Consider the following 17,127-nt stretch of genomic DNA (forward strand, 5'->3'; position numbering starts at 1 on the left):
GTCAGAGAAAAACTAGGGGAGATCTTACGCATGCTCGCTGGCAGCTCTGCCCCATGGTGGGAGTACACCTGCTGTGCCTGGGTCCTTTCTTCTCTCTGCTTTCAGCAGCGGGGGCTGGGAATCCTGGAGAAAAGCAAAGCCCAGAGGAGGCAGTGTCAGGCCTTCGTTAGCCTCGCTCATATCTTCACCAGTGGGGAGTCTAAACACCAGATACTGAGGACCATGGGCAGAGTGGAGGAGACCCCTGTTTGCAGAAGGATCTGTAATCCCAAGTAAAATGTCATGAGGTTTCAAGGTTTCTGGCAGGACATTATTCTTTTTTATTTAATTTAATTTTATTAGTTTCAAGTGTACAGTACATTGGTTAGACATGTATATAGTTTATAAAACGATCTCCTTAATTGCTCTTTCTCTCCTCTAGATCTCCTCCTAGCCATTCTGTTAATGCTAACTGCATTCCCTAGAGAATGAGGTAAAGGGTTAAGGAAGTACAAATTAGTAGTCTATAGATGGTCACGGGGATGGGGAGCACACATAGGACATTATTGTTGAAGAAATTCCCTGGAGCCTGTTTGTAGGTGGTGCCTCATCACCCACTAAAGCCTCCTCCGCTTAAAATGACATCTAAAAAGGGGTAGTACTTTGGGAAGGAAATCAAATAGAAATGGAAATTAGGTTATCTGATCATAAATTCCTAACTGGGCAGGTCAAGGTGGGTAGGTAGCCCAGCCCCAGGCCTACAACTTCCTTAGTGAAAGATTTTAAGCCAACAATGTCCATTGTTCTTGTGCATCTAGATTAACGTACCTTTGAAATACCAGAAGCAATACTCCTCCAGGGAACATTAACCCTCACAGAGCACACAATCTTGTTGACTATCCTGTAATCCAATCCTTATCTTGCTTTCTCCAGTCCTCCATATGTCCCCTTCTTAATTTCAAATGCATGAAAGAAGCGGCAAAACTGTTATTCTTTGGAGCATTTGAGACCTTGCTCCCTGGTATATGCTGTCAGTTTGGCTCAACTAAACTCTCATAAAAATTCCAAAAAAGTAGACATTAGCCAAGACAGTTTCAAAAGGCCAAAACTTAAGAAGTATGATCTTCATCACAGAGTCATTCTTTCCACTTAATTGAAACAGGATAGGGAGGCTCTCTGAGTAAGAATTTCTTTTCTTTTTTTATTTTTATTTTTATTTCTTTTAGGCAAGGCAACCCTTGGTTGGCCTCACAGATTGAAAGGACCTTGTCAGCTTACAATCTCTTATTATTTTTTTATTTTTACGCCTACAGCACCTGGTCTTCCTAGGTGGTCTCCCATCCAAGTACTAACCAGGCCCGACCCTGCTTAGCTTCCGAGATCATACGAGATTGGGCTTGTTAAAAATTTCTTTTCTAATTATAAAAGCAATATGAACTTATTGCCAAAGAAGTCAGAAAATACAAGCTCATAATTTAAAAATTAAAATCACCTTTACTATTGTAGAAATAATGTCTGTTAACATTTTGGTATATATCCTTCCTGATATTTTTTCTCCAGATAACTACATAACAATAGCAATGCAAAAATGGAAACGTGCTTTTTTTAAATGTACTTTTAAATTTTTTCTTTTAAAATCGACTATCTATGGAATACTATACTATAAAAATCTTTTCATGTCAATAAATATAGATCTTATTAATTTTATTGGTTACACTGGATAGAGACTATAATTCATACATAGAAAGGCTAACTTAAGAGTCCCTATTCAATAAATGTCAGATATCCTATGTCAAAATTCATTGGAATTTTATTAAGTCTCTACCATATCCTGAGCAGCTCACAGATGTTATGTGATTTGCCTAACAATTAGTGTGTTGCAGCAAATCCTCCCTAGTGTTTAAGGACTTTTCAGCTCTAAGAGAGTAAGCCAAGAGTCCAGCCTTCTAACACTGGCATAATGCTGGGCACCCAGCCACAGAATCCCAACGGCTCGGGCTGGGTGAATTCCGCCAGAGTTGGTCTTGGCAGGATACCTGTCACCCCTAACATCCCAAACCCTCTCTGTTCCAGCTCAAAGGCATAAACAAAATTTTCAGGAGGTTTTGTTATTTGTTTACATAAACAAAATTTGATTTAAAGCTCACACGTAACCCTTTCATTCCATGGGGTTCTGGAAGAGAGGAGACACAGAACTTGGCTGTTATATATTCTTCGGGGAACTTAACAAATATCGGTTCTGGTCTTCCATTTACTTGTAATCTCACACCCTCCGCAATCAGAGGAAAATCTCCCAGGGTGCAGGGACATAGTAGGTGTTCGATGCAGCCTAGAGGTTAACACAGGCATTGAACGTAGCCTCCAGCTGCTTGGTTTGAAGCCCTACTCAGCCACAGAATAGCTTTGACTCTGAAAAGTTTCTTCAACTTCAGTTTCTTCAATTGTAAAATGGGGATAATAACAATAACACAATAGAGCCGCATAGGAATATGAGGTGTGTGTATGTAAACAGAACACTTAGAATAGTGCTTGGCACCTGGTGAGTACTCAATGTATGTTACCTAACAATTATTATTGTTGACTGATTACTGATTTACTGAAATTAAAAATAGTTGTGAAAGCAAAAAGAGCTCTTACTAAGTGCCATAGTTTCTAATTGAAGGTACAATCTATTCAGAGATGGTTTAAAACAGTGGGTCCACAGGAAGTGCACAAGACAATTTGTTGGAGGGAAGACAACATCAGAAGTTTTATTTATGACTTTTTAAATTCTCACCCTGTAACTTTTGTTAGCTATTCTTTATAATGTATACATTATTTTAGTATATTACTAAATGTATACATTTTTAAATCGAGCTATAATTTACATACCAAAAGAGTCACCTTTTAAAGTATGCATATAATTCAGTAGTTTTTAGTATATTCATAAGGTTGTGCAACCATCTCTACTATCTAATTCCAAAACATTTTCATCACCCCCCAAAAGAAACTCTGTACCTATAGCAGTCACTTCCCCACTCGCTCCTCCTTCCACCCCCTAATCTACTTTATTTCTCTATGAATTTACCTATTCTGGACATTGCATGTATGTGGAATCATAAATGTATATACGTAATTCTGCACCTGCCCAGTGAGACACCTCCCACCTGACCTGCTTCGTGTGTGGACTTTTGCACCGACTCCCTCAGAAAAGGAGTACTGGACATCACCTTGCTGCCAGTCGGTGGTTCCCATCTTAGAGCCTTGCAGGCAGACTGGGGCCAAATGCGGCCTGCAGCAGTCTTTGAATCTGAAGGTTTAGTAGAATCGTGGAACACTCCTGATGGGTGTTGCAGATTAAGTAATACAGATTAAGATCCTGGCATACAGTAAGTACTTAATAAGTGACAACTATAAGTACTAAATAAATAGCTATTATTATTATTAGAGCTGTGTTTTAATTTATCTACACTTATCGACTGATGGTGAGTAAGAGATGATTCTAACTCTGAGAAGCTCAGGTGAAGATATCAGGCTGCTAAATAAAGCCTCATTATGAAACATGAAAAAACACCTCTGTAATTCTCAAAGGAGAATTTATATAAATGTTCATTCAATAAGTATTTATTTGATACCAGCTGCATGCCAATCTCAGGATTTGATGTTAAGAATATTACCGTGGTTAAGATAGACATGGTCCCTGCCCTTGCAGAGCTTATAACAATTAAAGAACAATATAGTGCATTGTGATGGGAGAAGAGTGGGGAACTACATTATGAATTGTATATATATGGGAACCCAAGAAGGTTCGTCAGAGTAAGAACACTAGCCATTGGCTCATGGCCCAGAATCCTGGCTTGGATAAAGATTGAAGCCCTGGCACTCGCCTTCTCCTCTGCTCACTGCACACATGATAGAAGTTGCAACCGTGGACATGCCTCTCTGTATCCATTCTCTTGGGTAGTTCCTACCCACAATGACCTGAGTTTGGCCAATGACTTGTTTTGGCCATTTGGACAACAGCAAATGTGTCACAAGAAAAACTAGAAAAGTGCTTATGCATGGGGGGCTTACTCTCTCTTGCTGTTCTTGGGACCTTTGCCGCTGCTGCCATGGGAAGAAGCCCCAGATAGCCTGCTGGATGATAAGAAGTACAATGGGGCAGAAATGAGCCATCTCAGCTGAACATCTTAGGCCTGCCAGCCCCCAGCCAACCAGGGAGCTGACAGAGATGCAGAAGTGAGCCTGAGACCAGCTGGCTAAGATCTGTGGAACCACTGTGATACTGTGATTTATAATGAGAAATAGATATTTGGTCTTTGTTCCCATTCCTAGCACACAGCTCCTAAAATCCTTGTGATTTGCTAAGTGATAAAAGCAATGAGAGAATCTTTTATTGTAATAAATATTATTACTTATCATTGTTATATATCTATATGTATTATATTATTTTATTATTTTGTCCTTACATAGCTCCAGTTCCTAAAATAATTCCAGCATGATAAAGGTGAAAGAAGTATCTTGTTATTCATAATAAGCCCTTTTCTTTCTTTCTTTTTCTTTTTCTTTCTTCCTTTTTTTTTTTATTTAGGTAAAATTGATATAAAACATTATATAAGTTTCAGGTGTACAACATTATAATTTGACATCTGTATACACTACAAAGTGATCTCCACCAAAAGTCTAGTCACCATCCATTACCACAGAGGTGACCCCCTCACCTATTTGGCCTCCTTGCCCCCTTTTCTCTTGTAACCACTAATTCGTTCTTTATATCTGTGAGTTTGTTTCTGTTTTTTCTTGTTTTTCAGATTCCACATGAATGAAATCATATCGTATTTGTCTTTCTCCTGACTTATTTCACTTAGCATAATACTCTCAAGATTCATCCATGTTTTAAATAGCAAGATTTTCTTTTATTTGTCTGAGTAGTATTCCATCTAGGCCCGGGTCCACCACTTGCTACCTAGATGTTCTCAGGGATGATGCTTAACCTGCCAAGCCTCAATGTCACTTGATAACAAACACTCTCCTTTCTGCCTCACAGGATCATTGTGAAGATCACACACAGCTACTTTTATCCCTGAAGGGAGCTATTAGCATGACCTGAATGGAAGCTGGGAGTAATGAGACTTTGTTGCACACTAATCATTAATAATGTCACAAGAAGTAAGAGTTACAGTCACAGAGCACTAACTGTGCATTGAATTTTTGTACATTTTCTCATTTGATCCTGGTAACACCATTACAAAGGGGTTACTATGATCCTATTTTATAGGTGAGGATGCTGACATCCAGAGGGGTACTGGAACTTGCCCAAGGTCACACAGCAGAAGATGAGTAGACAAGCGTGGGCTCAGATCTTATGGACTCCAGAGTCCATTTTTTTTTTCCCCCACTGCACATGCTGTCTCTCCTCTAGACTCTGCGTAATGTCATCCATTCCTTCTAGACCCTCAGCTCCAGAATGCTGGAGTGGAGTAAACCACATGCTCCCTCTTCAAGGAGAGACTATAGAAGCCCTGCTACTCACTAGTATTCAAAGCAGTTTATCAACAAAGTCCACATGCATTCTTGCCTTCTTTTCTGATACCCAGCCAGCTTCCCAAGTCTAGTTCAAACACTATTCTGGATCACCAAAGCAACCTTACAGAGAATAAATTTTACATCTTTCCCACTGGCACTTATTTCTTAATGTCCCCATGGATCCATTGTATAACAAGAGAAGACTGAGCTATCATCTCCTTCTTCCGTAGCTCACTATCTGCTGTTACCCAGGAGACAGGAATAGAGGGGAAAAAGGAGCCCTCCAGACTGGCCCAGAGCACTTTGAAGGTCATTTAAAGTAGCTTTGCTTTTTCTCAAAAAATTGCTTGGTCTAGAATTTATATAGAAATTGGTGGCATTTCCACTGGCCCGCCACAGTTCCATTTTGCACACCCTACTTTATGTTGGGAGTTTGCATTCCCCTGTCACTCCATTACCCTGGGAGCCCATTGGTCCTCTCTCTGGGACTCACACAGATCTCTAGAGAACTCTCCTCCAAATCTAAAGCATCTATATAAACCAAGTGCCATCCTTCCCCCAAAAGCTGGCACAGGCACCATCATAACACAATTACAAAATAGATTCTTCATTTCTCATGTCATTTACCTAAATTTAGAGATCCTAATGTCCAGCATTTTAATAACAGAAATATCCAAAATTCATTTGCATCTGCTAATGGCTGGACTCCTTGTTCATTTCCAGCTATGCTTTATTTGTACTGGTTTAGTGTCTTTTTCAGAGAGCATGCACTCCCTAATCAATCAACTTCCAATCTTTCCCTTAAGCCAGGAGTCCCCAGCCCTTGGGCCATAGGCCAGTACTGGTCCATGGCCTGTTAGGAACCAGACCATACAGCAGGAGGTGAGCAACAGGCGGGCAAGCAAAGCTTCATCTGTATTTGCAGACACTCCCCAGAGCTAGCATCACCACCTCAGCTCCACCTCAGATCATCAGGCATTAGATTCTCATAGAAGCACCAGTCCCTGGTGCCAAAAATGTTGGAGACCACGCCTTAAGCAACTCACTTGGAGGTAATTATAACGAGCATTTATCGAGTGCTTATTATTTGTCAGGCACTACTAAAACTCAAGGCATTAATTTATAAGAACCTCTCCATAAGTAATATCATCTCATTTTACAGATAAAGAAACTGACACTCGAAGAGGTCAAGTAACTTTCCAAAGTCGTACAGCCGGTGAGTAGCAAAGCTGAGATTCGAAATCAGGCTGGCTCCAGCTCCGGTACTCCCAATCACTGTACTACTCACTCACTCAACAACATAGCATCAATTCAGACACCAAGGTTAATAGAGAAGGGCAAATAAGTAATTAGAGAAAAGAGGCCTTTTACAACTTATCAAACTATGATAAATACCAGCACAAAATTTGCCTTTAAAAAAAAATCACACTAAACATTAGCCTAGTTACTTTAAACAAAAGGACCTAATTGATAGCTAGGTGTAGAGCCAAAGGAGAAAAAGAGTAATCAGGGAGATCATTTCATAAACTATATAAATGTCTAACTAATGGACCATATACTTGAAACTAATAATAAAATAAAATAAAATTCGATTAAATGAAAAGGATCTAACTGGAGTGAGTCTTTGTCCAGTTCCAAATCACTGTGTAACCCTGGGAAAGTGTTTGTTCATCTCCAGGCCTCGTCAGTAAAATAAGTGGGTTTAAACTCCAGGATCCACCTTTTGAGATCATGTGACTTGGGTATCTCTTCATTCATCTTATTTTACAGAGGACAAGAAGCTATCTAATGCAAAAGGCCAGGGAGGATCTGGCTCAGGGAGGAGGAACATCACTGTGGCTTAGCCACCCACTCACTAACCTTGAGATGACTTGAGACACCTCGGCTGGCTCCTTACTCGGTCTCACTCTCATTTTCCCAATGTGCTATCCTTGCAACCCAACTGTAGATTCTTGGCACAAAGCAGATGTTGGTGGGTGTCTTGGGTCTTTTCTTCCTCAGGAACAATGCTCTGAGTTAACAATTCTTTAGTTGGTTAGTTGGAGTCCTGAGAACAGAAAGGGACAAAAGATGCATTTTTTTATATCAAGAGCCACCAAAGGACTGGAAAGGGGAGAGCCTGCGCTGGCATCCTGTGAAGGAAGGGCACAGGTCTTGAGTTTCCAGAAGAGAGTATGTTATTGCAATTTTGTTGGCAGGTGTGGGGCACTTGGATGCCCTTGAATTCAGACAATGCTTTAGCGTTATGAAGTTCTTTGTCCCACTGGGACCTCATAGAAACTTTGGATTGGGGGGAGGACAGATATGGTGATAATGGTGAAGAGGATAATAAAGATGATGATGACAATGGTAGCTCGTGTGCATTGAGCCCTCACGTGTGCCAGGCACTGTACTAAAAAATTCCCGCACATGGGCTCCGGAAGATTCCCAGCCTCAGAAAGTAGAAACCATTTCCTTATGCCCAGGGAGGCCAAAGTTTAGCAAAGCCAAGTCACATGCTCATGGAAATGCAGCAGTAGCAGAGTCAGGTTTTGAACTCGGTTCTCTCCTATCTTGTGGCTTTAGCCCTTTATTTTATGGGTGCAGTAGCTGAGGCTTAGAGGTAGCAAGTAGCTCAGAGCTAGTAACACCAACCCAGGTTTTAAAATCTGGAGAAATGAAATGCCCAAGTTGGTAGAAAAAAATAGGGAAGTTGCTAGACAGCTGGGGTAGACCTGAGCCAAACGTCCCAGTGAATGTCCCAGGCCACCTCCTTTCTTCCTCCCCACTTCCTAAGGTGCTTCTCTAAGGACAAAAATCCCTGTTCTTCCACTCTCTTCCACAGTCCTGGGGTGACCCACTACCATTCCCCCACCCGACCACCTCACCTCTTTTCTACTGTTCTTAAATCCTACCCTGTGGAGCTTACAGTCTCTGGGGGAGGGAGATATGAATTAAGAAATTACATGAATTAACAATTATGAACTGAATTGTGTGTGATAATTATCATAAAGTATAGGGAGCCATGATATGTAATCCTGGGAGTTCATGGAAGGTTTCCTAGAGGGAGAGACTTTGGATCTGGGATGCATTGTTCTGAGTCAGTGTTCTCTTTGGAGGCACCTAAGGCAGGGACAAATGAGCCTGGATTAAAGAGGAGGAAATGTTGGGAAAGGAGGAGGATGTGCCCTAATATTTATTAATTTGCCACCTCCGGTAATTTGGGCCATACTGAAAGTGGGCTGGCTTGAGTCTCTATCCTCTAGGCAACGGTTCTCAAAGTGTGGTCCCTGACAGTGGCAAAAGCATTACCTGGGAATTTGTTACAAATGCACATTCTCAGGGTCCACCCTAGACCTACCAAACTGAAAACTTTGGGGTGAAGCCAACAATATGGGCTTATCAAGCCCTCCTGAACATTCTGCGACCAGCTAAAGTTGAGAGACATATTCTAGATTCCTATAGTCAAGTGAATTCACTCATCAAAAATATAATAAAAATGATCCTGGTGCTCTCCCATTCTCTCTTGTTCTCCACATGGAAGAGAAATTCACAGATGCCATTCTGAGAGAAGGCCTAACAGGGGTCTGCAGCTGAAGAGAGACATGGGACAAGTTATTTGACGGGATGGGGGATAAAATACAATGATTTTAGGGATGTGGTTCCATAATGTAGCAGTTAGCACATCTGCTTTGCACGCAGAAGGTCCTAGATTCGTGCCCCAATGGAGCCAAAGTCCATGGTCTATGGTCATGCCACCCTGAACAAGCCCAATGTCTGATCTTGGAACCTAAGCAGGGTCGGGCCTGGTTAGCACTTGGATGAGAGACCACGTAGGAGGACCAGGTGCTGTAGGCATAAATAATAAAAAAAAATTTTAAAAAATACAATGATTTAAGCAATTCAGAGATTAATTGCTCAAGGGTTGAGACTCTAGGAGCTAAAAGCATATTTTTTAAGTGTTGAAAGGAACTAAGCACATAATATTCCATTCTCACCCCATCAAAAACAAGACCCAGTAGGTAGTATCTTGCCCTTCAAAGCAGCCTTTTCCAGTGTTGGCCGGTTATGTCTAAGAAATCTGCCTTCCTCTGATTTCCTTCCACTGGCTTTGGTTCTCAGGATTCTTGAAGAAAATCCTTCCTCCTTCCCCACAACCTCCCAAGGGTGACAATCACACTTATCTACAGTTCCTCGTGAAGAGACAATCACTGACCAACCAAAGTATAAGAGAAGACCCTGGACTTTTAAATGCTTTTATTAAAGCAAGGTGAAGGTCATAGAAACTTCAAGCACATGTGCCCTTCAGCTGGGCCTGCTGACATGCGGGCGGCTTTGCAAATTAGTTCACACTCTGAAGAAAGTTAAGTCAAGGTCACAAGGATCTGATCCTAACTCTGACCCAGGCCTCCCTGGCTCACTGACACCTCTCCTACATGGTTTCTATTAAGTCCTGCTTTCATGGTTTGGCTGGTGAGGAAGATATTTTGTGAGATTCTATTTAAACTGTCAATGTTTTTCATCTGTATTAACTACTTCACAACACAAGATCTACTTAGCTACTGAAGGAAACAACCCTCAGAACATGTTTCTTGTGTCATCCAACAGACTGTATGTTTATGCACACATTTATTCGACCATTCTGCATATCTAATCCCAGTCTACCCTCCTTAGTCTACCTGCAATTGGGCAATACTCAATTTCTTCTTCAATTGAAAAACTAAAGTCAACCTTAGACAAGTTCTACTCCAAAGAACATGCTAAAAAAAAAAAAGACTCAACTCAGAGAAAATAAATTGTGGCAAAGTATAAAAGAGCAGTTTAAATTCTCATTCTAATTTGTATTCTTATGCTCTCCCACCATCCTCTCTCAACACGAAGAGAGATGATTAGCCCATTTCCAAGAGTGCCAGATTGAAGACCAGGAAGAAATGCAACACAGGAACATGCCTCTCAGCCTCCTCATCTCACAATCAGTCAGTGTCCACCAGGTCTGGGAAGGCTCTTGGAGACACCACATTGGGAAATGACATCAGCCCTTGAGTGATATAACAGGGAACCTAATCAACCAAATCAAATCATCAAAAGAAACTTACTATGAACTGAGGCTGTGACACTTCTTGCTGTAAAGATGGCTTTAGAGAGTCACAGAGAGATAAAAGCTCACTCCTCTGAGGCTGGAATCACAACTTCTCTATGTTCTTGATGATGTCAGACAAAAATGTGACCACATGTTCTTTAACTGGCTTTCCACCAACAGAGAGAGAGCTCATCTGCCCACCACCTTGTAACAACTGGAGCCAAATCTTTCATTTTTACCACAACAGTCCATTGAATTCAAGCCTCTTCACAGAGGAAGCAAAGACTTCCTAATCTCAAGCAAAAAATGCCAGCTATGTGCTCCCACAGGGTTCCAGTCCACTGGAGGCACAGGGCATCAGGGCTATCACAATAACCTCCCAGCTGATCTACAAGTCAATTCTCCTTTGTGCAAAACTTCAGACGCCATCCAATAGTTCTGATCCAAGCTTCAGTCTCAGGACAATCCGCCCTGTCCTTGCCCCAGGAGAATTCCCTGACCTCACAGGCAGACTCAGAAATCTGGATAGACTAGAATCTGAGGCCCAGAGACTAACCACATACCTCTAGTTCTTTTTGAGAGGAGAGAGAGATTTCCAGTTTGCTCCAGTGAGTGCTGCCTTCTATGTACCAAACACAGCAGGCAAAGGGTATGGGTAATAGGAGGTGGGTGGGGGGCAGATGTGAGAGGTAGAGTGCAACTATGAATCCCTCAAAGAGCTGATAGACAAAACACAGATTAAACACACGTATACCCATGATAAGCAAGCCAAGCAGCCATAATGTGAGCAGTTAGTACTTTATAGTAAGTGCTTTAGGTGTCAGAGGAAATGTGGGGTAGTTTTGAGAACATGAATATGACCTAGGATGCTGGCTAACCTGTCAGTTTCCCTGGGAAATGTCAATCTCCTTTTCTCTGCCCCCTCAGCCCTAATCCCACCATCATATTTATTTTTGTGCCCAGCCCTGTCTTCTGTCCCTCCACAGTTTCACTATAAAGCAAACTTTTTATCGGCACTGGGATACTTTGTGAATAACATTTGATTTAGGCTTATAAGAAGTTATAAAGAAACAAAAGATGATGTAAATCATAATGATTGTGGGTAAAAAAAAAAAAGCATTCTGTGGAAAGCAATCTCACAGGTAATCTGATCATAAATTCCTAACTGGGCAGGTCATGGTGGGTAGTCACACCCCAGGCCTACAACTTTCTTAGTGAAAGGCTTTAAGCCAGCCCTGTCCATTGATTTTGTGCATCTAGGTTAACACACTTTTGAAATACCAGAAGCAACACCCTTCCAAGAGGGTATTAACCCTCAAGAGAACACATAATCTTGTTAACTATCCTGTAATCCAATCCTTATCTTGTTTTCTCCGATCTTCCATATGTCCCCTCCTTAATTTCAAATGCATAAAAGAAGCTGCAAAACGGTTATTCTCTGGAGGCTTTGAGACCTTGCTCTCTAGCTTATATCATCAGCCTGGCTCAAATAAACTCTTATAAAAATTCTCTGCAGGTTTAAACATTTCTTATGTTAACATTGTTAAACCAAAAAAGCTAGGAACAGAGTAAGGTATAGAATAGAATTCCATTTTATTACCACCGTCACAAACAAAAACAACTATATCTATGTGTGTCAATTGGGCAATATGAAATGGCTGTTTTTGTAGGTGAAAAATGATGTAGTTTAGAGAATAACATAATAAATAACACGAGTTATTGAAAATCTGTTCCTGCCTCTTTCTGAATATAACCTGAGATAATACCTCTGCCCCTTCAATAGGGGCAAGAATATTTCAGACCCCAGTACAGGGGTCCATGGACTAACATCAAGCATAAGTCTGACTTAGGTAAAGAGCTAGGAAAGCAGATGAGGCCTGACTAGCCTCTGGCATCGCTCACCCATCCCAAGGTCTGGTAGATGATAATCCAGTGAGATGTTTCCTCCAGAGAGTGCTTCTCCCTAAGAGACTAAAGGCCAATCCCTAAAACTCTGACCAAGGGAAATACCCAGGACTAACAGGAATGTTTAACTGTGGATTTGAGGGGCCCAAGACTCTCCATCCTAGAGCTCTACCTCTCTCAGAATGAACTTACTGGGACTGACTCACTAAGGCCTAGCCTTAGGCTCTGACCCAATACACATTCCAAGAGAGAATAGTGGGTAATCCTTGGGTGACTTATAAATTCACCAGGGAAAACTAACTAGATATCTGAGGAATAAAACTATCTGAAAAGAACATCAACAAACATGGGAACACATAACATTTGAATCAGAAATATTAGAAGAGGCAGACTGAGAATATAAAATAAGGATGATAGTTATACTTAATGAGATAAAGGAGAATAACATGAAATAAGATTTAAATTATAAAAAGCTAGAAATATTATATATGAAAAACATAATATAGATAGTTGAAAAAAATAACATAATAGAAAATTAGGCAAATATCTCTTTCTAGGTAGAATGCAAAAAACACAAGCCATTAAAGAAAAAAATAATAAATTAGACTTCATCAAAATTAAAAACATTTTCTCTTTGCAATACACTGTTAGGAAAGTAAAAGGCAAAAATATAATGGATGGGTACATCTATTAGAATGGATACAGCTAAAGAATGAATTGCTAAATTGGAAGATCAAATTTAGGAACTCTCACAGTAAGCAGTGTGGAGAGAAAAAGAAATAGAAAAGTTAAACAGTGTGGGGGATAGAAATAGAAGTGTTAATCTCTGGATAACAGGAGTTATAGAAATAGAGAAAAATAAAAAGAAAAATAGAAAGCATTTGAAGTAAAAACAAATGACCTCAAAATTGAAAGAAGCGTAGTGTACCAAACAAGAGGTATAAGGGAAAATCCACCCCACATTATAAAATATCATGAACAAACAAAGAAAATTCTAAAGGCTTCTAGAGATGGCAGACCACTCAAAAAGGAACAAGAATCAGGATGACATTAGGCTTCTCAACGGCAACAATGAGGTAAGAAAACAATGAAGTAATATATCTAATGAGTTTAAGGAAAAGATTCTTGAATCTAGAATTTTATATCCAACCAAATTATCACTCAAATATAAGGGTATAATAATATTTTCAGGTATATAAATACTCAGTTTGCCAATAAAGGCTCTCCTTGAAAAGACTTTTGGAGAAAATAGTCAAATAAGTGAAAGTTTATATATAATAACACAGAAGTAAAATTGTAGACAATGTCAACATGATGCTCTATAGGGTTAGGAGAGACCAAAGTCCATGGGATCATGCTAAAATACTTGCCTTCTGTGGGAGAAGATATATCTATCAAGCTACCACCCCCAGTCCCCCAAAAAAGGGAAGAAAGGAAAAAACGGAAAATTTTCAAGGAGATTTTAACACATTTTAAGAGGACATTTAAACACACTTCTCTCTGTTGTTAGATCAAACAGACGAAATCAAAAAAGTGTTTTTTTTTTTTTAATGGAAAATATTAAAGAAGACCTAAATCAATGGCGAGACATCCCATGTTAAAGGCTGGGAAGAAAAAACTTCTCAAAGAGATCATTGCCCCCTAACCCCCACCAAATCAATCTACAAATGCAATGCAACATCACTACAATTACCAATAGGGTTTGCTTTTGTTTTTTTTTGGAATTTAGTAAACTGTCATGTCATCAGTGGAAAAAGGAGGGACTGTTTAGGAAACAGCTTGCAAAACTACCTATATGCGGGGGAATGAAATTGGTTTCTAACTCAAACCACAGATAAAAATCATCTCCCCTGGACTAAGAACTAAATATCAATAACAAAACTAAAAATTTTTAGAAGACAATACTGTTAAAATCTTTCTGACCTTGAGGGTAAGGAAGGTTGGTTAAACAAGACACACACACACAAAATGCTTACTTTTTAAAAAAGATCGAGAATGTTGACAATATTAAATTAAGAACTATGTTAATCAAAACCTTAAAGAAAATGAAAACATGAGCTATAAATGAGAAGATATTTGAAATGCCTAAATTCGACAAAGGACTGGATCCATAATATATAAAGAACTCCTATAATTCAACAAAAAAGGAATAAATAGCTCAATCTAAAAATAGGCAAAAGCCATGAACAAAGAATGTCACAGAAGAAGGAAAACAATTAAGTCTGTTCCAGACATTGACCTTGAGTTAATGGTGTTTTGACCTTGAGTTCCTTTGTCCATTGTTAATTGGACCATTCTATACATCAGCCAAAACAGAGAGAGTGAGGCAGCAGCTGCAGCAATTTTGAGAGCAGTTGAGATGAGTGAGAAGCCAGCTGGAGCAGGAATTAGAGGAGTAACCGGAGGACATAGCATTTTCTTCAGGAATTGTTGAAATATTAGGGTGGGAGACTGGCCTTTCTACAGTATGTGGGATGGAGAAGTGAACCATTTTATTTGAGAATTAAACTTGGGAACATCTACTTAATCTTAGAACATACTTTGAGAAAGCCTGCTCTAGACCATGCTACCTACCATAGCAGTGACTCAATAGAAACTGAGCCACATATAGACTATGATGTGAATGACAGCCCCTGGAATTGTCCTTGTAATGTTAGGGCATCCCTGCTCTTCAGGCCAATCCCCCAAACCATTGCCAATGACCTACCTTTCTCTCTATCTCTTTTTCTTTCTCATATTTTAAAAAAACAACAGCAACAACAACGAAGATTTTAAGGTACTTCACTTTCTCCCCAGCTTCATTTTTTCCCTGGCTGGACCAGAAAAGAATTCAACTCTTCTACTCTAATTGCTCCTCTTAGTTCATTCCAAATATGAGCTACCAAATCTCTCTATTATTATGTAACTTCTCTCAAGACCTCTCTTTCCTCTAAGAAAATTTGGTTCGCCAGGAGTTTCAACTGTGAAACAGCAAGAGAGGAAATATCAAGACAGCGGGTTGGAGGGAAGTGGGTATGAGAAATTCATTTCCCCTAATTGGCATTCGTTAGCCATTCACATGTCTGGAAAATAGTCTTGGAAGGATCTCAATGTTGATGTTCAAGTTGCTCATACTAGTGATAAGATGGGTCCCCTAACAACAGCAACAACTGTAACGTGACCACCTTACATATGCGCACGTGGCTTATAGCTTATCCACATGTCTATATACGTAGCTTGTGTAGTTCACAAAACTTTGTTAGGCTCTTATATTACTGTCCTTTCTCACATGAGGCTCAGGAAGTATGCTCAATTCTTCTAAGTACAAACCACACTGGCTCTCTGCCATTTAAGTTGCTATCCCTAAAGTGTCAAGTCTATTAGGACATTTCGATCAGGGATTATTAACCTGGGCCCCAAGGGGAAACCCCTCCTTGGGTGGAGCCTATAAACATCTTTGGGAAAAAGTTATACTTTTACTTTCATTCACCTCTAATTGAAATTTAGCATTTCCTTTGATTATGAATTTGGGCAATAATAGAGCCACAGCAACTGTGACTTTGTCTTCAGGTGAAATCACAGACGTTTTCATATCTGTGTTGTTGCAAATGTCTCAAAAAATCTGTTTTTATATATCAGGACTTCAAAATTATGGTTATATTAGGTTCTTACTGAACCTTGTCATAGAATGCATTACAAACTAAGCACATATATTACTATATCACTTTAATATTCTAAAAACCGTAATTCAATACCATTGGCTTCCTTTGTAATCCTATGCATTTTATGCATTTAAAAACATTATTCTGTGAGAAGATCCATAGGTTTCACATAATTTCCAAAAAGGTTTATGATGTATATGCACACACGAACATGTGTGCATGCGTACACACACACACACATATACACACACACAGGGTGAGAGCTCCTGATCAAAAGGATGCAGGACATGGTTAGGAATTGTGTCTTCATCTTGTTTCTGATTACCATGTTGTATTGCAAATATTTTATATATCTTTCCTTCCTTGCTAGCCTATGAGTTCTTACAAAGCAGAAATAGTGTCTGTATTTCTTTGGGTCCTCAGTGCCTAGAACAGGACTTGGCATTCATTCAACTGTCATTTATAGAGTATCTAGTGTGTATAAGGCTAAAGTCCCATTGGGTGAGGTGGAAGAATGGAGAGATTTAAAGAAGAGCAATAATACATTCATGTGCTTGTTTGAGCATTCGTTCAGTCAGTCAGTCATTCAATTAGAGAACTGTCCAATAGCTACTCAATGCCAGCCACTGTGGTAGGATCTGTGGATAATAGAAAAAAATGAGACCTATGCCTTTATTTTTATGGAGCACCCAATCAGCTGACAGGAAGAGAAAACAAGATTTCTGAAGACAGACAAATAAGAATGTGGTAATTTGTTCCACAGAGTCCGAGTCGGGGGGAAAATGTAGTTCTTAAATCTATGTTTGTCAGCTCTTTCTAGCCAAAAAGTTACAGAGAGAAAGTAACCACAGGACTAGATGCAGATGAAGATGTAGATGACAGTGCTCTTCCCAAGAGGAAAAGTCTGTGGAGTTTGCATGAGGAATCATTACCTTGTTGTGTGGCTGCTGATCTTGTCTAGTAAACTTTGAGATGTTAGCCTCCCATCACCCCAGGTGTTTCAGGGGTCAACCTGTCCAAAGACAGCAAGAGTCTGTC

At 39.9% G+C, this 17,127-nt stretch overlaps 1 long non-coding RNA gene and 1 pseudogene across 1 annotated transcript in view; one reads left to right on the top strand and one right to left on the bottom strand.

Moving 5' to 3' along the window:
- LOC112482663 overlaps positions 1–10,704 on the bottom strand; it is a 14,094-nt gene extending 3,390 nt beyond the window's left edge. Inside the window, exons 1-3 of the long non-coding RNA XR_003047375.1 lie at positions 10,560–10,704; positions 7,345–7,531; positions 29–123 (exon numbers count right to left, since the gene is read on the bottom strand). This is a non-coding gene — a long non-coding RNA (uncharacterized LOC112482663). The remainder of the gene's footprint in view (positions 1–28; positions 124–7,344; positions 7,532–10,559) is intronic.
- LOC112482758 lies at positions 9,206–9,321 on the top strand (annotated as a pseudogene).
- Positions 10,705–17,127: the final 6,423 nt, after the last annotated feature.

This window comes from Pteropus alecto, unplaced genomic scaffold, assembly GCF_000325575.1.
Source record: "Pteropus alecto unplaced genomic scaffold, ASM32557v1 scaffold155, whole genome shotgun sequence".
Taxonomy (NCBI): Eukaryota; Metazoa; Chordata; class Mammalia; order Chiroptera; family Pteropodidae; genus Pteropus; species Pteropus alecto.